This window comes from Castanea sativa, chromosome 12 (genome assembly GCF_040712315.1).
Source record: "Castanea sativa cultivar Marrone di Chiusa Pesio chromosome 12, ASM4071231v1".
Classification (NCBI taxonomy): Eukaryota; Viridiplantae; Streptophyta; class Magnoliopsida; order Fagales; family Fagaceae; genus Castanea; species Castanea sativa.
Window position 1 is genome coordinate 20920766 of NC_134024.1, and position 24257 is coordinate 20945022.

Below are 24257 nucleotides of genomic sequence, written 5' to 3' on the forward strand. Positions count from 1 at the left end.
ACATGTGCCCATGATTGCACAAGAGTTTACAAGTTATGAAATCTTGAGACGTAGTAGGTAATTTGCTAAAGTTGATCCATCAAGAATCACGCAATCAGAATCCTGATGTAGTCTTCAAAACTTCTAATGTTTCTCAGATTCCAAGTTAATGTATAAAAAGAGACCTAGAGGATGTGATTTGAGAATTTTGAGAGTTGTGTATTGCACACTTAAGGTGTGGTTTAACCAAGTTCTCATAAAAAGCATGATCAAGGTCTTAAGATTATTCAAGATTTGATGATTAAAAAAAGTCATTTCACAAGTCTAGGATTAAAAAGTCATATTACTTCTTCTTTTTTTTTTTTTTGTAATACGACTTTTTTAATCCTAGACTTGTGAAATGACTTTTTTTATTCATCAAATCTTGAATAATCTTAAAACCTTGATCATGCTTTTGTGAGACTTGACATAACACAAAGTTAAAGTTGAACTGAATTTTCAAGCTCAAAATTGTTATTTTTTTGCATAAAATTTGGAAACTTTATTCTATAAATATCAATGCTTAATTCTCATTGTTGAAAAATACTCATAAAGTAGTATTGAGCAAAATACTCATAAAGTAGTATTGAGCATAAAATAAAATTTAGGTACAATTCCGATGTGCAATACATTAAATGTTTAGAAGACTTAAACTAAAGCACTACTTCATTACAAAGAAGTTCCTAAGGTTATACGCAAAGATTATTTTCTTGAATTCACTGTGTTAATTAATTAATATGACTGCACAATAAAACCTAATTTGGTTATGTTTCCCAATTTGGTTTCCTGGAAACATGCCGAATTTGCCTTCTACTATTTGAACAAGTTCCTCACTCTTAATCTTTTCAACCTGTCATCTAGTCTCCTTCCATTTCAAGATAAAAGCTTCAAATTCATAACTTTGACTTGACCTTCCCACTATTTTTCCTCCTTCTTTTAAAGCTCCTTACATCATATAGTTTAAACAAACAAAAAAGTAGAGATATTGTAAAGGAAAACTGTAAAAGAAATGTGATTTTAAAAAAAAAAAAAAAAAATCCACTCTAACTAGTGTAATTGTGACTAAAATATACAGAGAAATAAAAAATTTAAGTCGGGATTCATGATGTACGAGGTGAATTGAAAGATATGAAAGTGGATTTGAATTTTGGATGCAGTATTTGAATTTTTTGGAATTGTTTTTGATGTAATTGATTTCTAATACACTATTTTTTTAAATTTCCTTATATTCCTTTAAGATTTTTTGAAGAGTAGTTTAGAACATTATGAAATCTCTACACATAGTAGATCGATCCAGATAACATGGTTTCAATTGGAGTATGATGCTGAAAAGCAGAACTAAGGAACTTCAGAATGGGCTGCCAACACAAGCCCCCCGTCACAGTGTGCATAGTGTTTTGCCATTTGTTTGAAATATTGAAACTGATCATTTTTTTTCCTCATAGATTCAAAAACGCAAATGCAATAGCAGGGTCAACAGAGATAGAAAATACACAATTACACACTATGAGATTCATTTGTCGTAAAATAAAAGAATACACAATACATTTATGAAATCGTTAAAAGAAACAAAAAAAAAAACTGGTAAATCATTGATTCCGACTCATCCTTTTGGTGCATACAATGTAGCAGAATAAGTATGAACTCTAAAAACCATACATTCTTCAGAAACTTTGACCACTGTATCATGCTTCCTGTATGACTATGAATGATCCAAAGAAAAATACTAGCAAGATGACTAAAGGATAATTAGTCAATTATAATGTCTGGAAGACTTAAATAGAAGGCTTACCTCATTACAGAGACGTTCGTCAAGGCTAAGCTTATAACAAACTTGCTGAGCATCTTCTTTGTGGCTTCGTATGCGGGTACATGATGTTCCAGCCAGGTATTTGGAGATTGTTGCTTTTTTCTGCAAGCACTACCACCATCCTCTCCCTTGGCTGAAGAGACTATGTGCCATGCAAACTGGGGGGGAAAGTGTTTTAAGCGGCAGGCGCAATGGTTCATATTACCTGAAATTAACTCAATGAAGTCAAATAAAAGTTATGATTATGTATAATTTCAAATTTAGCTGAAAGTTGACAATCGTCAGCATACTAGAACAATTCATTTGTCCTATTGGAAATTTAGAAAGATGGGATAGATTCTGCCATCAAAGGCACAAGCTGTTTATGAATTATACAACTGAAAAGAGGCACATATGGGCCACATATAGCCTTACCATTTGTCATTTTTTAATTTATGAATCAAGCCAACTTATTTTAGAATGTACAGTTTTTTTTTTGGTCTCAAGTTCTATATGTATAGCTTGTTAATGTCCCGCTTTTTCCTAGGTACATCTTAGTCAAACTCAGCTTATTTTTATCTTACCCAATTAAGCTATATCAAATGTACGTGAGTTAAAAAACAGACTGAGAGACAAAAATCTTGAAAGACAGCAAGCAACATTGAATGTGTAAAAATAATGAATGTCAGCTAAATCAATTAGTAAAGTCTTTTGTGATTAAATGTGGGACTCCTGATTGAATCCCACCTATATAGAGTGAAGCTCCCCCTAGTTCTGTAGCCTATAGGCTATAGGCTAGATAAATTATTATTATTTAAAAAAAGGTGCAGAAGTACATATGTAAAGCATAGACGTAAGATCTGAAGAAAGTGCACATGCCTGTTTGGCCTTTATTTGTTTAAGGTCTAGTAAATCACTGTTTGGATGTGATGGGAAGGAATTGTGATACAATAGCCTCTTGAACACAGACATTATGAATGATTCTTTCTCTCTCTCTCTCCAGAAATATTTCTAGGAGTCTCCATTTGCCACCCACAGGGGCTTCTGTATGAAATAAGAAAAAAAGGAAATGAAGGATACCCTCAATTTCATGCTGGATATCTCACAGAGGAATAATGTTTTTTTTTTCTAGCATTGTTATGTGAATTGTCTCATGGCTTTCCCCAAGCGCGTGAATTTGTTAGGTCCACCTGCCATTAAGGATGATCACATATTGTAAGGAACATAAACTTTCTTATTAAAAAATAAGGTGAAGAATTCCTTAATGGATAAGAAAGAAATAATGCAGTCACACCAGTTGTAATGTATGGTATTCCAGCATAATTCCACATATAGATGTGGCTGAAAAAGAGACTGCAATATCCTGTGGGCACCAATTTGTCAAGTACAGATTATACCCTACTCGTCTTCCATGTACACTGCACTGCACCGGCAGTACCCTCACTAGCGAGTTTTATGTTGATGGCCTGCCAGTGAAACAAATAGATTCTGAAAGACTATTTGTCACCCACATTTTTCAGAATGGCCTAATTCTATCACTCCTCAAAATTATATAACCAATCATGGTTAAGATATAAATGAATTGGGAAAAAAATTTATTTTGTGAGAAATTGAAAGCAGGAACTTTCCTTAAATATTAATAACAGTAGATTAAACATTTGTATGTAGCATCTTACTATATGTGGCACCATAGTTGACACAAGGTAATTTTCAAGTTTCCAATATTGTCCACAGCGAAATTTTTGGTATTTATTTAGTTTCCAAATTCAAAAACACTAGTTGAAATCTATGGAAATATGATCGATTGAACTTTATATGACAAAGGCAAAAACCTACTTGATCTCTTAAATTATCAACCTTAAGCTTAGTACAAAAAGCTAGAATGATGGGTATTGGTCTCATAAAGATCATGGGTCTACTTATTTTTTCCTATTTACAAGAATTTAAAGTTGTATCTTTAGGGGGGAAACATTCTCTTTTTTCTTTCCCTTCTGTTCAACTAAACTATGTCCATAAACTTCCTTTCTTTTCACAATTGATGCAGGATTTGTGTAATCAAAGTTACTTTATATGTGCTCTCCAATAAAAAAAACACACACACACACTCGACTAAATTGGCACATATCAACTTATGATCCAAGTTGGTCTGAACACATGTAGTTTAGACTTGTGACTGAGAAGGACAATAAGTAGTAGAAGTATACCTATCATTTAACCAAGGAAGACACCCATACTCACTAAAGTTGGATAGCCTTGAATATGTCAATTTGATTTAGAATGTAGAATGGGCTTGCTGAAATTGGCAACATACTTCTATCACAGTTTTCTTAGAAATAGTAAAGCAATCAATAGGAATAGATATTAAGAACACATTCCACAATCTTTTATAGTATAAATAATATTAAGAACATATTCAACGATGAATTCAGGTTTAAGCATGAGTTCAATAAAGTCTAGAACAAATCAAGAAATCCAGTCTCAAGGTTGAAAAATTATAAATGCATCCCAAGTCCTTTCCAACACTTTGATGAATGAAAATATACACCGTACCTCTGCATGAAAAAAAAAATAGAGCTACTACATTCCATGCAAGCAAGTTGACAGTGGATCTATCAACACATGGCATAGTACAAAGGACTTATAGAACCCACTGATATTGGGCTGCTGAACACTTAACAAGTCGACAGAACAGGACACATGCACTAGAATCTATTCAAAGTATATTCAGCTAAAAGCAAGATGTAAAGGTCTACTTTTTGCAAAATTTCACAGGTCACATTCTTCATGCTTCAAAACTTTTGTATTTGAAGAGATGCATTGTGCTAAATGAATCTGAGACTTGAGTACTACAATATATATGAGATCCTGACAAGGAAAAGATTTACAATGAACCAAATATTTTAAGCTCAGGTTGTTTTACATATCTGTATGCTTTGACAGATTTAAGTTAGGGTCACGAAAGAAGCAAAAAGTTTCCTTCTTAAATTCCTTTGATATCTTGCAACTATATACTTCCCATATATGACTATATGTATATGCCCAAATGCTATGGTTTAGCAATATGCTACATTGATTTAGTTAGTTGAGTGGGCCGAGTTAGAAGATAATATGGCCAATTGCAAAGCATTCATCAAAACATTTTTTTTTTTGATAGGTGCATAGCATTTATCAAAACATGGGTTCCCTTGATGCTGTAGTCATCATATTAGTGCTCAAATACATTTCTATGGTGTGAGTGATAATCCAAACCAACTAGCCATTGAAGGACATAGCTCCACAAATCATGGCTGACCCCTGCCTCTATGTCCTGCAATGTCCTGTAGGTTTTGGAAGCCAGAATTGACAATTAGGAACTATGCAATATGCACATGATTTTTAATGCCTGTGACCTTTTGCCACCTGCTCTCTCTATGTATTATTATGCCAAAAATCATGGCTCAACCTTGCATGGTATGGGAAATCAAATAGGGAGAGAACAGGGGGGAAAGGTCACAGGCACTCAAAATAATTTGTTGCAACTTAATCAAAATATTCATAAAGAAGCTAATTATCCAAGTAATAATAGCAATGCCCTATTACTAGGACATGAACTTTACTTGGTCATAGCTTTATTGAATAAGATCCTATGGCATGGTGTTTATATTTTTTTTGGGCAGATTGTTTTGAGATAATAAAAGCTCTGGTACCATTTTTGTGAGTGTAATCAATTATAGGTGTCATGTGGAATAGAAATAGAAAAATAGAATAAACGATTGCATATGGATCACAAAGATTTACATGGTTTGACTCTAGACCTACATCCACAGGTGACAGTGTTGAATAGAAAGTTTCACTCAGGAAATAAGGAAAAGGAAAGACAGGTGCAAAACTCTGACAAAACCTAAACTGCAAACACACTCAATGTAATACCTTTTGCCAAATTACAAAGACTGGCTCACAGAGAAAACATAGAGCTGGTTATGAGATTTTCTGTGGAGACAACTAAAATCAAATAGGACTAGGTGATACTATTGGCTTTGTATTACAAGACAAGAGAGCTAACAGACTATCAATGGGTTATACTTCCATGTGGTACGCGTAAGGCTTATTCAAGCCATGCATAAACTTGATTTATTATAAAATCAGTAGCCATCAACAATCCAATCACAAAATCATAGGCAAAAAAAAAAAAAAAGGCAATCAGGTTTGATTTAGAAGTTACCTGTATGAAATAGGTGACGACATTGAAGCAATTGCTGAACATACCTCAATTCGAAGACACTTAAATCCAAAATCTCTCTCTCCCTCTCCAACCTAACTTTGGCTTGCCCAGCATACCTAACTGACACCAATTACAAGATATTCTGCTTTTCATTTTTGATAAATAAATCAATTACAAGAATTACATTCATAATCCAAAAGTATGACAAGTTAAAAGTTAAAATTGCTCCCCTTTCATAACCAGATGTGATTTAATCTTTCTACTTTGTCTCATTGGGAAAATGAACTCCTTTGGTCAGTTTTACGCACAAGCTTTATTTAAAAAACTGGTGACAGTTAGAATAAAATTCTGGTATAAACAACAGCAATGCAATACACATGAGATTAGTACTTCCTAGGGGCTTGCTCTCTCTTAACATTCCAAAACATGTCTATGATAGGAGGAACTATCCATGGCATGATCAAGATCAAAGGTATAATTATTCTTAATTTGAATTTGTTACAAGTTCCAGCTACAACATTGATAGAAATTCTTGCACAAAAAACAAAATTAGGAATTTATACCCTCTTTACTCTAACCATTTTTCTAATTACCTAAAGGAATAGTTTTCCCACAAGAATCATTGCAGAAGTTTTTCTTCTCTTTTTTTTTTTTTTTTTTTTTTTCCCTAACAGAAAATATTATATTAGGTATTTTGACTCCAATGATAATTGAATATATAAAAACTCACTCGCTAAGCTGCAAAATTGCAGATTACACAATAACTCACCAAAAAGTCCATGCAAACAATAAAGAGATGTGAATATAATCCAAAATATAAGAAATAAAAATCTCCATTACTCAGTCAGATAAAGTTGACATAATCTTGGATTTAAACTGCTAAGAAATTAAGAATGATGCCCAATCTTGAATATGGCATTATCCTACTTTGAAAGTAATTCACAAGAGCAAGCACTAATATTGTAGTATGCCATGTAGTGTACAAGATTGATTTACGCATAATTGACTTGTAACAGACCCAAGACACCAAGAAGAGTACAGAAAGGGCACGATATGTTCATATTTCTACTGGAAAACATGAAGAAGTCGAGTGCAATTCAACAATGAAGCTGATACTGCAAAGTATTGCCAATATATATTACTCCAATGCTAGCCAATCCTATATATAAGAAGTGCGAAAAAAGGGGGTAGGTTACTTGAGGCATGCATCCAAGACAAATTATATTAATCTCAAAATTGATAACTCACCAGAGTCATGCATATCACATGTTTTCAGGCAAAAACGATCTCTTTGAAACTGATTTACCATCTGTCATCAGAACAACAATATGGTCTTGTCTTACTGATCTCCCTGCGTCAATAGCCCCTGAATCCTGATCTACTGTCAGCATCATTATGCACACCCGAAAGATTAAAGAAACTAAGAAGCGGCATGAGTTTCAGTTGTTGTAGTACGTTAAAATAGGAAGATTATATGTCATTTGTAATGATGGGTGATAATTATAGTCCAAATCAGTCACGATAACACAAAAGGCAACATCATAACAGAGAACTATCCATAACTGTTGTACCAAGTCAAATATGTTCTTCAAAAAAAAGCAAAAGTACATTTGAATCTGATAAAATAAACCAAGGTTCCATATAATCAATATCTTTGTTCAGCTTTTGGTGCATGCAATAATGTACTGTTCATCAAGTTAAGGCACAATTTTCACTAGGAAGATGATTGTACACTAAATTACACAGCATAGTTTAATTTAATGTGGACTTCACACTTTATAGAAATGCATGAAACAATAAAATGAACACTAGGTGTTCATGATAATACGTAAGACAAGTACCATAAAATTCCTTCTTCTCTTTTGCCAAGAATAAGATTTCATTCGATAGTGCCAATCATTGCGTTCCACACATTCAAATAATGAGAGAGAGAGAGAGAGAGAGAGAGAGAGAGATTTTCATTAACTAATCAAATAAATTAAAAGTTCCATTTGAGATCAAAGCAAAACAGAACATTATCTTTATCTCCATAATACACATGTTTATTCACCACGACTATCTCTTGGTGTCAAGCAATTGTTGGCACCAGCAGCCATTTTACCAAACTGAATTAAAACCATTATGGCATGAAAAATAGCCCACATTATAGAACATATGAAAAATTGGGAGAAAAAAATCTCATACTTTTGTGAAAGTTTGACACCAGCAGCCAGTATGAAATGTCATTGTAGAAAATTCGAAAAATTGAAGAAGAAAAATTGATTACATTCATGGTGAAACTTGGAAAGATTATGCTCAAAACTGCCAACATGCTATGTGAAGTTGCAGGTTAACCACCATAACCACATCCAATGACTAGGTTCAACCACTGTACCACAAGATGTGTAAACCACACTACCATTGTGACCATATGTGATATATTTGGACCAAGTGATCCTTGTATCACAAAAGTACTTCCAGAACCTCCCAATAAGCACCCTTCTCCCTGCTACAAAAGCTACTTTAAAAACCTTCCCTTGGGGTCTTTTATAAATGACTAGCAATAATTGTTATTTTTATCTTCTTTCTAAATTTTGCAAGGACTTTTGATCACATAGCAAGGAAAAAAAAAATAACCAGCACAACAAGTAGGTAGTATAAATAAAACTCGACTCATTCTACTGGAATGAAAAAATGTTAGGATATGGAAATGAAGCCTTTTACAAAGCTTTAGGGTTCTTTTTTTTTTGTCCCTGAAATATCATACAAGATTTCTATAAATAAAGCCTTCTAGCTCCAAATCTACTTCTATTTTTCATTGAAATAAAGCAGTGTCCAATGCTCTAAAATCCCATTTACTATCAGAAAATGCTTATTGAATTTAAAAATGCTTTGATATATAGAAAGTTACAATCTGAGTGACTAGTATCAAAATTATTTGACTCAGCCAAATGTTTCATGATTCAGTGACTTCAAATGTCTAATTAGCCTCACAACAACAGGAAACCGAAGTAATTCAAGCACAATAGGGTTTAAAAAGAAACTACCAATTAGTAGCTAAATTAAAATTAGAATTTAGAAAAAATGTATCTATTCAACCCTATTACTGAACGAATATTGTAACAAACTTACCAAAATTTGTTGTATGAAAAATCAATGCTGTTGTGATTAAGCAGGATCTATTTTTTCAACTCTCCACATAAAATAACAATTCCATAAAATTTAGGCTTTAACATTCATGATCTTACTTTCTAAATACAATGAGCTGTTCATTTCATAATAATAAGTAAAGAGATAGTAAAACTATATATTGTAATGAAAAATATTAACAGACATCTGGTAAATCACTGATCTGACTTGTATGAGACAACTAACATGTACAATCAATAGTTTGAGGCTAGTATATCCATAGTAATTAAGCGTACTGTGCACATCATCTGACAGTGATATTGTTCGCCACACAAAAACAACTGCAACAACAAAAAGATAGTGATATTGTTCACTGGCTTCGTATGGCTCACTGGAAGAAATAGATGGTCAGTAATTTTCCTTGTGTCTGACAGGCACTAGGAATCTTCTTGGGATATCTTGAGCATGTGAACATCCAAGCAGTGGTCAAGCTAAAAGCAAGCATCACTACCAACCGTTCTGATCAAAGACACTGAACTGTTTTTCTTTCGAGAAGCAGAGTTCAAGCTCTTTGACGCCATGCTCAAGCCAAAGTTAACCAATGCTTTCATTTCGATTCCTTAATTGCATCTGGAAATCAACACAAAGCTGATAAAGAAAAAATATGTTAGCACATCCTGAATACATCATATTTTCATATTTCATATAGGTAAAGGAAAATTTATGTGCTAGTTGAGACTATTGAGTAGTTAATGAGGATGTATTAGACATTATGAAGTACTATCTAGATAGATCTAGTAGATTGCAATTAAGATTCTTTTTTTTTAAATGTTGCTTTAACAGATCTAGTAGAATTTTGTGAAAAATATGTTGTTTGCCATCATTTTTATATATATATAGAAAAATTAGCTTATTTGCCTATTAAAATTTTTTATAGCCTCAATGTTCTTTAGGTACAACGGTATATTAACTAACTTTCAGCAAATAAATAATAAAAAATTAACAAAAGATACGTCGAATCACACATAATTCCTAAAGTTGCAGTCTTTAGTCACTGAAATTCAACAACATTAAGTATAATAAAAAAAGTCCAAAACTTTATTGGCAATGAAAACGTGCCAAAAGATTTTATTTGGCATAAAATACACTACCGATCTAGAATAAAAAATAAAAAGTAGATTTGGAAATTGTAGTTGGTTGTTCATATTAATTATATGCTAACTATGTGCAGATCTAAGGTAACAACCACCTGGAAAGCCAATGCATAATTCAAAACATTGAAAAATATCAAAATAATCTAGGTATTATGTACCACAAGATGAATTTATTAAATTGATTTATAGATTTACATAGAAGAAGAAAAAAATGATTTTTCAAAAATTAATATATCACAATTAAGCTTTAGAATAATGGAACCAAAAGAGAAAGGGTATGATAGATCTATACCACTGGTTATACAATCCCACCTCATCTGGCTGCGTCCATGAATGTTCTAGGAACTGAAACCAAAGTTCAAAAACACATACCATCAGAAAATTATAGCAACATATATGAAACCATTTGTGCGCATAAAGCTATGTGCTTGTGATAGGAAGTAAAAGATTCCTTACTTTGAAGATGAGTCATAATGTGGAAATCTAGTAATTCGCTGATTCGTTGTGAGAACAAACTTTTTTGTTCATGCTGCTGTTTGATTATCTTCTTGTTTGAAAAATATGAGAATTTCTCCATTCTCCTCCATTGGAGTTTACCTATAGATTTCTATATGCTACTCTCTGTGATCACAATGGTTTCTATGAGAGTTGAGAAGTGAAGAAGAGTGAAGCATGGTGAGGCTATTTTATAGTGTGTTTGGTTTGTAACGTATACTTCTCATACTTGGAGAATGTACGATAATTTCTAGGCCAACCCCCAATTGTACTTATCTTTTTGAGGGTGGGATAGTACAAGAGGAAAATTTGAACCCTCTCGGGACCAATATTATACTAATCTTACCCCTTTAAAAAATAAAAAATGATCTTTTTTTAAAGAATCAATTCTCAAAAAAAAAAAAGTAAAATAAAAATTGTATTACCTCTAAATGTGCTTCTAGATACTTGACATAATCAGAACATATTGTAAAATGGCATTAAGCATTTTTTTACATATAATAAAAACATATTATAAAACTGCATTAAGCCTTTTTTTTTTTTTTTTTTACATATGTTACGTGAATTAAAATTTTAACTGATACGTGAACATTATATTTTTGTAAAAGGTAAATTTTAAGTTTATAGTATTAGATTGGCAAACCATGAGCAAACTTGTGTCACTTGTGTCCTGTAAGTTTATTTGAAGTTCAAGATGTGTACCTATGACATCACGAGAGGTTTCAAAATTTTTGGAATCTCTACATATAGTATATTGATTGAGATCTCGACACATAACTTACTAAATTGATCCGTTGAGATAATAATCCAATTATAATCTTGAAACAGCCTGATCAATCGACACAACTCTTTAGGGTTTTGTGGATTCCAAGTTAAGGTATAAAAAAGACTTAGGTGACGTGATTTCAAACTTTGGAAAACTATGTATTGCACAACTAAGGTGAGGGTTGACCAAGTTCTCACAAAAGCATCACCTAATAATCAAGGAATTATTCAAGATTTTATGATCAAGTTGAAATTGTTAATGAGTAAACAAAGAAGCTTCGAGAGGATTCTAGAAGGGGTGATTAGGTGTTCATGCTTGAACAAAGTCTATGATTGAGTAGTCCTTGGTTTTGGAGCTATGTGGTCACGTCAGTAAGTCTACCTAAGTTAACAATATATTTACCATTAAATATGTTGTAATATTCCATTATTTTATAATATTTATTACCTTGAGGTTGGTGGATAAATTCTTAAAAAGTTTTTCTTATCTAATAGTGAAAATTAAATTTTTTGATTGAAAATCATAAGGTAGGGGCAAAATCATTATTTCACAAATCTAGGGTTAAGAAGAAAAAAAAACCCCCATTTTACAACATGGCATAATTCAAAACTTGACCAAACACCAAATTCAAGATGAATTGAACTTCCAAGGGCAAAATTGTTATTTTTCACACAAAAATTTGGGAACTCTATTCTATAAATATCAAAGCTTAATTCTCATTGGTTGAAAAGTAATCATAAAGTAGTAATGAGCATAAAATAAAATTTAGGTACAATTGTTATGTGCCATACATTAACTATCCAAAAGACTTAATTTGAAGTGTTGCTTCATTAAATAGAAGTTCCTTAGTTTATAAGCAAAAATTATTTCCCCGAATTCCCTGTGTGAATTAATTAATTAATATGGTAGTACAATAAAACCTAATTTGGTTATGTTTTCCAATTTGGTTTCTTGGAAACACACCAAATTTGTCTTCTACTATTAGAGCAAGTTCCTCACTCTCAATCTTTTCGACCTGCCATCCAGTCTTTTCATTCCAAGATAAAAGTTTCAATTTCATATATCTGACCCCACCATCCCACTATTATTTTTTCTTCTTTAAGAGCTCCTTACATCATATTTTAAATATAAAAAAAGTAGGGATATTGTTAGGAAATTTAGTGAAAATTGTGACTAAAATATATGATGAAATCAAAATTTAGTCAAGATTAATGATGTAGAAGGTGAACTAAAAGATCTAAATGTAAGTTTGAATATTGGAAGCGGTATTTCAATTTATGGGATTTTTGGTTGTAATTGATTACTAATACAATTTTTTTTTTTTTTAAATTTCCTTATATGCCTTTAACATTTTTTGAAGAGTAGTTTAGAATATTCTTACTCCTCATCTACCACAGATTGCCCATGTAGCAGAATAAGTATGAACTCTAAATACCGTACACTCTTCAGAAACTTTGACCAGCGTATCATGCTTCCTGTATGACTATGAATGACCAAAGAAAAATACTAGCAAGATGACTAGAGGATTGTTAGTCAATTATAATGTCTAGAAGACTTAAAAAGAAGCCTTACTTCTTCACAGAGGATAGTTCCTCATGGCTAAGCTTATAACAAAAATTCTGGGCATCTTCTTTGGGGTTTTGTATGCAGGTACATGATATTCCAGCCACAAATGCAGGTACATAATGATCCAGCAGGATATTTGGAGAGATCGTTGCTTTTTTCTGCAAGCACTACCACCAATCTCTCCCTTGGCTGAAGAGACACTATGACCCATGCAAACATGGGGGAAAAGTGTTCCATGCGGCAAGCGCGATGGATCATATTCCCTGAAATTAACTCAATAAAGTCAAATAAAATCTATGATTATGTATTATGTCAATTTTGGCTACATGTTGGTAGTTGTCAGCATACTGGAACAATTCTTTTATCCTAAGGGAAATTTAGGAAGATGTGATAGATTCTACCATCAGAAGAACCTAATACAATTGAAAAGAGGCACATATAACCTTACTGTTCATCATGTTTAATTTATGAATCAAGCCAAAAGTAAATATGTAAAGCATAGATGTAAGACCTGAAGATAGTGCACATGCTTTTTTGTTTAAGGTCTATTAAATTATTGTTTGGATAAGATGGAAAGCTATTGTGATACAAAAGTCTCTTGAACATAGACATTTTCAATGACTCTCTCTCTCTCTCTCTCTCTAAAACCATTTCTTGGAGTATCCATCTGCCACCTACAGGGGCTTGGTATGAAATAAGAAAAATAAGGAAATGAAAGGAAACCCTTGATTTCATGCTGATGCTGGATATCTCACAGAGGAATAATGTATTTTTAGCAATGCTATTTGAGTTGTCTCATGGCTTTCCCAAGCACTTGCCAATTTGTTAGGTCCACCAGCCATTTAAGGATGATCACATATTGTACGGACCATAAAATTTCTTATTGAAAAATAAGGTGAAGAATTTCTTAATGGAAAAGAAATAAATAATGTTGTTATACCAGTTGTAAATTTGTAATGCATGGTATTCCAGCTGAATTCCAAAGTTAGATGTGGCTGAAAAAGAGACTGCATTATCCTGTGGGAATCAATTTGTTGAGTACAAATTACATCCTTTTCACCTCCCATGTACACAGCACTGCACCGGTTGTCCTGTCTCTGGCTTTTATATTCATGGCCCGCCTGTGAAACAAATAGATTCCAAAAGACTATTCGTCACCCTCATTCTTCAACATGGACTAAATTCTATCACTCTTCAAAATTATATAATCAATCATGGTTAACAAATAAATGAATTGGGATATAAAATTGTTTTGTGGCAAATTGAAAGCAGGAAATTTCTTTAAATATCAATAACAATAGATTGAACATTCATATGTAGCATCTTACTATATGTGGCACCACAGTTGACACAAGGTAATTTTCAAGTTTCCAATATCGTCCACAATGAAATTTTTGGTATTTATCTAATTTCCAAATTCAAAAACACTAGTTGAAATCTATGGAAATATGATTGATTGAACTTTATACGACAAAGGCAAAAACCTACCTGAACTCTTAGATTATCAAAATTAAGTATAGTATAGAAAGCTATAATGGAGGGTACTAGTCTCATTTTATATATACAAGAGACATTGCAGCTTCAGGGGAAAACATTCTCTTTTTTCTCCCCATTCGGTTCAACTAAACTCAGTCCATAAACTTGCCTTCTTTTCATTATGGATGCAGGATTTGTCTAATTAAAGTAATTTTATACATGCTCTCAAAAAAATAAATATAAAACACTCTCGACTAAATTGGCACATATCAACTTATCATCCAAGTTGGTTTGAAACACATGTAGCGTAGACTTGTGACTGAGAAAGTACGTGTTAGAAGTATACCTATCATTTAACCACGGAAGACACCAATACTCGCTAAAGTTGGATAGCTTTGAATACGTCCATTTGATTTAGAATGTAGAATGGGCTTTCTGAAGTTGGCAACATATTTCTATAACAGTTTTCTTAGAAATAGTAATGAAATTCATAGAAATAGATATTAAAAACATATTCCACAATTTTTCATAGTATAAATTATATTGAGAACATATTCCACGATGAATTAAGGTTTGAGCATGAGTTCAACAATGTCTAGAACAAATCAAGAAATCAACTCTCAAGGTTGTAAAATTATAAACGCATCCCAAGTCCTTAACAACACTTTGATGAATGAAAATAGACATCATACCTCTGCATGAAAAAAAATAAAGCTACTACATTCCATGCAAGCAAGTCTGCTGTGGGTTGATCAACACATGGCATAATAGTTAAAAAAATCAACATAGTAACCAGAGCATATTACAAGGGACTTATAGAACTCACTAACATTGGGCTGCAGAACACTTTACAATTCAACAGAATAGGACACATTCACTAGAATCTATTCAAAGCAAATTCAGCTAGAAGCAAGACATAAAGGTCTACTTTTTGCAAAATTTCACTACACATGTTCATTCTTCCCTCACTCACAGCTATGACCTTTCAACTATGCAAAGAAAACCTTTTTATTTGAAGAGATAGATAGTGCTTAATGAATCAACAACTTGAGTAATTGAATATATATGAGATCCCGCACAAGGAAGAGACTTACAATGAACCAAATATTAAGCGGGGGTGGTTTTACATACCTATATGCTTTGACAGAGATTTAATTGGGGTCACCAAAGAAGCAGAAAGTTTCCTTCTTAAATCCTCTGATATCTTACCCTATATACTTCCCATATATGTCTCTCTATATATATAAGGCTAATTGTTATGGTTTAGCCGTATGCCACATTGATTTGGTTAGTTGAGTGGACCAAGTTATAATATAATATGGCCAATTGCAAAGCATTCATCAAAACATATTTTTGATAAGTGCATAGCATTTATCAAAACATGGGTTCCTTTGATGCTGTAGTAATCTTTTTAGTGCCCAAATACATTTCTATGGTGCGATTGATATTCCAAACCAACTAGACATTGATTGACATAGCTCCACAAATCATGGCTGACCCCTGCCTCTATGCCCTGCAACGTCCTGTTGGTTATTGTAGCTATGCAATATGCACATGATTTTTAATGCCTATGACCTTTTGCCACGAGCTCTCTCTATGTATTATTATGCCAAAAATCATGGCTCAACCCTGCATCATATGGGAAATCAAACAGGGAGAGAACAGGGGGGGAAAGGTTTCAGGCACTCAAAATAATCTGTTGCAACTTAATCAAAATATTCATAAGGAAGCTAACTAGCCAAAATAATAATAGCAATGCACTACTACTTGGTCATGAACTTTACTTGGTCATAGCTCTATTGAATAAGATCCTATGGCATGTTGTTTATATTTTGCTTGGGCTGATTGTTTTGAGATAATGAAGGCTCTGATACCATTTCTGTGAGTGTATCAATTTTAGAGTTGTCATGTGGAAAAGAAATAGAAAAGTAGAATAAACAATTACATAAAGACCGCAAAGATTTACATGGTTTGACTTTAGACCTACATCCACAGGTGACGGTGTTGGTGTTGAATAGAAAGTTTCACAAAGAAATAAGGAAAAGGAAAGAGTGGTGCAAAACTCTTACAAAACCTAAACCTCAAACACACACAATGCGCTATCTTTTGCCAAATTACAAAGACTGGCTCACAGAAAACATAGAGCTGGTTAGGAGACTTTCTGTGGAGACAACCCAAGCCAAATAGGACTAGGTGATACTATTGGATTTGTATTACAAGACAAGAAAGCTAACTAACTATCAATGGGTTATTCTTCCATGTGGCACACGTAAGGCTTATTCAAGACAAGCATAAACTTGATTTATTATAAAATCAGTAGTCATCAACAATCCAACACAAAATCAGGTTGGATTTAGAAGTTATATGTATGCCTCTCTTACCAATAACACTCTAATTACTATATCCAACTTATTTTATGGAAAATCATCGTAGAAACTAGAAAACACAGTTTTAAGACAATCTTTCTATTATATAGAATATCAACATTAATTTTCATATTTACTGAATTAGTGAATCTTTAAAGAGTCCATGCAAACAAAAAAGAGATGTGCATATAATAAAAAATTTAAGAAATAAAAATCTCAATTACTCAGTCAAATAAAGTTGACATGATCTTGGATTTAGACTGGTAAATAAATTAAGAAGGATGCCCAATCTAGAATATGGCATTATCCTACTTTGGAACTCATTCTCAAGAGCAAGCACTGATATTGTAGTATGCCATGTTGTGTACAAGATTAATGTACGCTAAATTGACTTGTAACGGACACAAGACAGCAAGAAGAGTACAGAAAGAGCATGATATGTTCAGGTTTCTACAGGAAAACATGAAGAAGGCAAGTGCAATTCAACAATGAAGCTGATACTGCAAAGTATTGCCAATATACATTACTCTAATGCTAGCCAATCCTATATATAAGAAGTGCAAAGAAAAAGGGGGGGTGGGTACTTGAGACATGCATGCAAGAGAAATTATAATAATCTCAAAATTGATAACTCACCAGAGGCGTGCATATCACATTTTTCAGGCAAACACGATCTCTTTGAAACTGATTTTACCATGATTCATCAGAAAAACAATATAGTCTTGTCTTACTGATCTTTCTGCATCAATTACCCCCTGATCTACTGTCAGCATCATTATGCACACCCGAAAGATTAAAGAAACAAAGAGGCCAGCATGACTTTCAGTTGTTATAGTATGCTAAAATAGGAAGATTATATGTCAATTGTAATGATGGGTTATAAACTAATAATTATAGTCCAAATCAGTCACTATAATGCAAAAGGCAACATCATTACAGAGAACTATCCATAACTGCTGTACCAAGTCAAATATGTTCTTCATAAAAAAGCAAAAATACACTTGAATCTAATAAAAATAAACCAAGGTCCCATATAATCAATATCTTTGTTCTGCTTTCGGTGCACACAATAATATACAGTTCTTCAAGTTAAGGCACAATTTTCACAAGGAAGATGATTGTAGATTTCTAATTACACAGCATAGTTTAAATTAGCGTGCACTTCACGCTTTATTGAAATGCATGAAACTATAAATGAACACTAGTTGTTCACAATAATACATAATATAAGTACCATAAGATTCCTTCTTCTTTTTTGCCAAGAATAAGATTTCATTTGACAGTGCCAATCATTGCATTCCTGACATTCAAATAATGAGAGAGAGAGATTTTCATTAGCTAATCAAATAAATTAAAACTTCCATTCGAGGTCAAAGCAAAAAAGAACTTTTTCTCCTGATACACGTGTACAAAATTGTTCACCAGTTTAACAGTGACATTGTTTTCTAAACCTGCATGTGGTTATTCACTGAGACAATCTCCTGGTGTCAAGAAATTGTTGGGACCAGCCGCCAGTTTACCAAACTATATTAAAACCATCATGGCATTAAAATGTGTAAACTACACTACCAGTGTGACCATATGTGAAATATTTGGACCAAGTGATCCTTGTATCACAAAAGTACTTCTAGAACCTCTCAAGCATCCTTCTCCCTGCTACACAAGCTACTTCAAAAACCTTCCCTTGGGGTCCTTTTAGAAATGACAGGTAATAATTGTTATTTTATCTTCTTTCTAAGTTTTGCAGGGTCTTTTGATTACATAGCATAAAAAAAATGACCAGCACTACAATAGCTTTTGTTTTTTGGGGGAAACAGCACTACAAATAGGTAGTATAAATAATCTCTAGCCATTCTACTGGAATGAAAAATGTTATGATATGCAAATGAAGCATTTTCCAAAGCTTTTAGGTTCTACTTCTATTTTTGTCCCTGAAATATCATACAAGATTTTGATAAATAATGCCCTCTAGCTCCAAACCTACTTCTATTTTTCATTGAAATAAAGCATGGTCCAAAGCTCTAAAATCCCATATATTTACTATCAGAATGAAATGAGGATTGAATTTAAAAATGCTTTGATATAGAAAGTTACAATCTGAGTGACTAGTATCAAAATTATTTGACTCAACCAAAACTTTCATGATTCAGTGACTTCAAATGTCCAATTAGCCTCACAACAACAGTAAACCGAAGTAATTCAAGTACGATAGTGTTTAAAAGAAACTTCCAATTAGTAGTTAAATTAAGATAGAATTTAGTAAAATCAAACTTACCAAAATTTGTTCTAAGTAAAATCAATGCTGTTGTGATTAAGCAGAATCTATTTTTTCAAATCTCCACACGTAATAACAATTCCATAAAATTCAGGCTTTGACATTCATCATCTTACTTTCTAAATACAATGTGTTGTTCATTTCATAATAATAAGTAAAGAGATAGTAAAACTACACAGTGTAATGAAAAATAATAACAGACATCTGGTAAATCACTGATCTGACTTGTATGAGACAACTAACATGTACAATCAATGGTTTCAGGCTAGTATAATCCATAGTAATTAAGTGTACTGTACGCATTCTCTGATAGTGATATAGTTCACCACAGAAAACAACAGCAACAACAAAGGATAGTGATATTGTTCACCCGCTTCATATGGCCCACTGGGAGAACTAAATGATCAGTAGTTTTCTTTTATTTCTGCACTAGACATCTTCTTGGGATATCTTAAGCATGTGCACGTGCAAGCATCACTACCAACCATTCCAATCAAAGATGCTGAACTCTTTTCCTTTCGAGAAGCAGAGTTCAAACTCTTTAACCCTATCTTCAAGCCAATGTTAACCAATGCTTTCATGTTGTTTCCTTAATTGCATCTCTTAATCAACACAAAGCTGGAAAAAAAAATATATGTAAGCATATCCTGAATATTTGGTACTTTCATATTTCATATATATAGGTAAAGGAAAATTTGTGATAATTGAGACTATTGAGTAGTTAATGAGGAAATATTAGACATTATGAAGTACTTTCTAGATAGATCTAGTAGATTATAATTAACATTTTTTTTAAATGTTGCTTTAGCAGATGCAAGTCTTGTAGGACATTCTAAGAATTATTGAAAAAAAAAAAAAAAAAACTCATTTTCCTATGAAAGTTTTTCATAGCCTCAATGTTTTTATGTACAACGGTATTTTAACTAACTTTCAGCAAATAAACAAAAAACAATTAATAAAAGGTACATCTAATCACATGAAATTCCTAAAGTCGTAGTCTTTAATAACTGAATTTAAACAACATTACATAAAAGAAAAAAAAATACAAAACTTTATCGGCATTGAATACGTGTCAAAATATTTTATTTGGCATAAAATACATGACCGATCTAAAATAAAATAAAAAATAGTAGATTCAGATTTTTTTGGTTGGCTGTTCATATTATTGTGCAGATCTAAGGAAACAACCACCCGAAAAGCCAAAGCATAATTCAAAACAGTGAAAAATATCAAAATAATCTAGGGTTTATCATTGATGTACCATAATGTGGCATTTGGTACGGGAGAATCCACATTATTCTTGGCATCTACATTCCTAGGAATGTAGCTATTCCTATGTTTGGTTTCATTGGGAATATCTTAAGATTCCTAGGAATGTGAGATGATAACGCTTGGTTTATTCTCAAGAATCTTAAATGAATTATTTATTTTTCCTATTCTATCCTTAGATATGAATGTGAATTACCAAGTTCTTAAAAAAAAAAAATCTTCCTCTAAATAAATAATGAAAAACCAAATATAAACAATTAATTATGAAAAATTCATTAAAATTATAGTCTAATATTTCAAAATGACAGGTACAATACAAAAATAACTATTTAAATTCTCAAATACTTTTATTCTTAATAACAATTTTAAAAGAGTTTAATCCATAATAATTTGTTTTATATTTTATGTTAATTGCTTAAATGATAATGAAAAAGGGTTAAAATTATCAATTTATAAAAAATACAATTTCCTTTAAGCTTGGGAATCTAGATTCCCACCTGTTTTAAAGGGAATCAACATTCCTACTAAGAGGGGAATCCAGATTTCCCTGGCATCTGATTCCTTAGCGTGATTTGTAACCAAACATAGGAATCTTTAAACATTCCTGGAAATCCTAAAATATTACCCGGTACCAAACACCATATAAGATCAATTTATTAAATTGAATTATAGATTTACATAGATGGAAAAAAAAATACTAATAATTTTTTTTTAATATATCATAATCTGTAGAATAATGGAACCAAAAGAGAAAGGGCAAGATCTTTAGAATAATGGAACCAAAAGATCAATATTTAGAATAATGAAACCAAAATTCAAAAGCACATAACATCAGAAAATTATAGCAACATTCATGTACGTATGATATTCCATCACATATATTTTGAAACCATTTGTGCGTATAAAGATATGTGTTTGTGTTTGTGATAAGAAGAAAGAGATTGCATACTTTGAAGGTGAGTCATAATGTGGAAATCTGGTAATTCGCTGTAAGCACAAACTTTTTTATTCATGCTGCTGTTTGATTCTCTTCTTGTTTGAGAATATGAGAATTTCTCTATTCTCATCCATTGGAGTACTTTACCTACAGATATTTATATTGCTCACTCACTCTTTGATCACAAGGGTTTCTATGAGAATTGAGAAGTAAAGAAAGACTGAATCATGGTAAGGCTATTTATTGTGTTTGCTTTGTAAAGTATGCTTCTCATACTTCGAGAACATACGATAATTTCTAGGCCAACAACCCTAATTGTACTTATCTTTTTGAGAATTCGGTAGTACAAGATTTGAACCATCTTTTTGAGGAGTCCAAATCTTCTGTCTCATTTTATCTGCTCTACTCTATATTTCACCAATAAAAATTTGACACATATCTCCCTAATTAATTAAATTCTAATTTTATGCCTTTATTATTTGTTACCTAAAATAAACAGCAGTAAATAAATTAAAATAAACAAAACCACCCTGGCCAAGACATCCCACAACTGTACCTTCGTCGGCGACATCTGTGCCGGCCAACCATCACCACCAGCCACACCCCTACCACCACAGATTGCCGACGTCATCAACGTCGGCCAACCACTACCAAAAACAAGAATCAAGGAATTGGAATCATGTCTTGCTGAGGTACAAAGGCTTGAGCCCACAAAAGAAAACCTTGAGATAGAAGCTGCTATATGCCTTGAATTAGAGGAGTGGACGGAAAGAGAGGAGCTAAAATGCAAGCATAAATCTAGAGAATTGTGTATACGAGAAGGTGATCGAAATTCCAAATTTTTTTTATTTATTTATCCACCATAATTTGGAGAAGAAGAAATCGAATAAATGAGATAATATTAGATAATGGAGTTCGGCATCTAAGCAGAAAGGAAATAGGAGAGCATTTTGAAAATAGTTTCAGATAGCTTTATAAATCTAAAAACCCAAGGTTTCCCCCTGATCTTGAAGGGCTCATTGAGCCGTGCATAGAGGAGGCTGATAATGAAGAATTAGCAAGGGTCCTGTCCGGTCTGAAGAGGAGATACAACAAGTGATTTTTGAGAAACCACCCTTCTTGAGTTTCATCCTTTCAAGCACTGATCCTCATTGCCTATGAAAAACCGTATCACATTCAAACCATTCCCAGTGACATCAATATATATATAAAAGCAGAGACCTCATGCGAGAGTGCATAAAGTTTTGCCATGTGGCGCTCTATATGAGTTCTTTGCAATCCTCTTTATTATGAAATGATGTTTTCCAACTTCAAAAATTAAAACAATGCAGCTTTTATGTTTAGCACTTATTGCTTCATCAAAAATCAATTCACTTCTTCCTCTCTCCTAATTCTTCACTTCTTTCCATCCACAAAAAAAAAAAGACTATTCACTTCTTCCGGACAAAAAAAAAAACTTCACTTCCCCGTTCAAATTTAAATGCACACTATGGATAAGCACCTGGCAAAGTGAGACCAAGCTTTGCACTATATTACACCTTTACAATAATATTATACTTTCCAAGTAATTTCTGTTGAGATCAAACCTATCTTAAATTTTTTAAATTTCATTCATTCTCTTTCTTAACTCTTCAGTTCTTTCTACGTCTCTTAAGTCTTAACTCTTCACTTCTTCTAGCAAAAACACAAACAAAAAACTCTTTCACTTCCCCTTTCAATTAAACGCACACTATTGTACCTATTTCTTTTGAAAATTATATATTAATGGATCAATGATTCCTCTTTGAGTTCATGGACAAAAGCTCCTTTCTTAGTGTCTGTAAATAAATAAATATTGCCAACTCTCTCTCTCTTTGTTTCTTTCTTTCAATTTTTTTTTTCAAAATTTTATTTGGGATACTAAATTTGCGGTTTGCAATGTTTAAGGGAAGATAGACTCGGGTAGATTGAAGCTTCAACTTTACCATGTTTTGGCCGGGGACTAAAGTCACTAAACACAAGGAGAAAATGCCACCAGCCCCTAATTTATCAAACCCTTCTTCAGTATCTAAGAGGTACAAAATACTAATACTCAATTTGTTCATTCTTTGTTGTTGTTTGGTAATGGGTTTTTGATAATCGAACTAGATGGTGGTTTGTTTCTTTTCATTTGAACTGTTTACTGGTTGAGATTTTTACTAAGCCACACTATTTTTGTAATTTATGATTTGGCTTTTGGTGAGTGATTTAAATATGTTATATGAGGATGTGATTAAGAAAATTAGTTGAATTGGGTAATATTTAGACCCTAAGGCAAAGACAGGTTGAGTAACTAATCTGGTTTGTTGGGCAGGTAGAAAGATCAATGAGGAAGAAGCTTAATCAATAAATCAAGCTCCTCCAAGCCACATGTAGTCGGAGCACAAATACATGTATCTCTATGGATAGGGTCACATTCAAAGCGCCAATGGAGGCAAAACTTTTGTGGGATTCAAAGTGCAAAAAGCCCAAGAGTAATCATATATTTTATTTTGAATCCATAGTATTTGATAAAATGCTTGGCAGAAAATTTATAATTTTTATTTGGTTGTATGATGTAGTAGCCTATATAATTGACATAAGTGAAACAAATTAAATTAGCTACGGGTAAGAAAGAAGTTATTATTTTTAGGTGAATAATTTTCTTTTACCTATTGAGGGGTTAAGTATTATTTGGTAGCAAATTTTTTAAATAATCACCACAATCTACAAATATTCTATGTCTTACTAAATGATAGAAACTCAATTGTTAAAAATAAGAACAAAGAAAGAAACAATAGAACCCCAAAGGTACAAATTAAGAACTAAGTGGGCAGAAA

At 32.6% G+C, this 24257-nt stretch overlaps 2 long non-coding RNA genes across 12 annotated transcripts; one reads left to right on the top strand and one right to left on the bottom strand.

Moving 5' to 3' along the window:
- Positions 1-704: 704 nt before the first annotated feature.
- Positions 705-11007, bottom strand: LOC142618775 (uncharacterized). Of its 5 annotated transcripts, none has more exons than XR_012841348.1 (6): positions 10727-11007; positions 10563-10615; positions 7257-9764; positions 2687-6128; positions 1811-2033; positions 705-963 (listed from the first exon to the last, which is right to left on the bottom strand). It is a non-coding gene; the product is annotated as an uncharacterized LOC142618775 (long non-coding RNA). The 5 variants fall into 5 exon arrangements; XR_012841346.1 differs by lacking the exon at positions 705-963 and having other exon boundaries at positions 1063-2033; positions 2687-2997; positions 3102-6128; XR_012841347.1 differs by lacking the exon at positions 705-963 and adding an exon at positions 1063-1720.
- Positions 11008-22867: 11860 nt separating this feature from the next.
- LOC142618283 (uncharacterized) lies at positions 22868-23918 on the top strand. 7 transcript variants are annotated; one of them, XR_012841231.1, is made up of 3 exons: positions 22868-22984; positions 23347-23474; positions 23753-23918. It is a non-coding gene; the product is annotated as an uncharacterized LOC142618283 (long non-coding RNA). The 7 variants fall into 7 exon arrangements; XR_012841233.1 differs by having other exon boundaries at positions 22868-22929; XR_012841235.1 differs by having other exon boundaries at positions 22887-22929; positions 23352-23474.
- Positions 23919-24257: the final 339 nt, after the last annotated feature.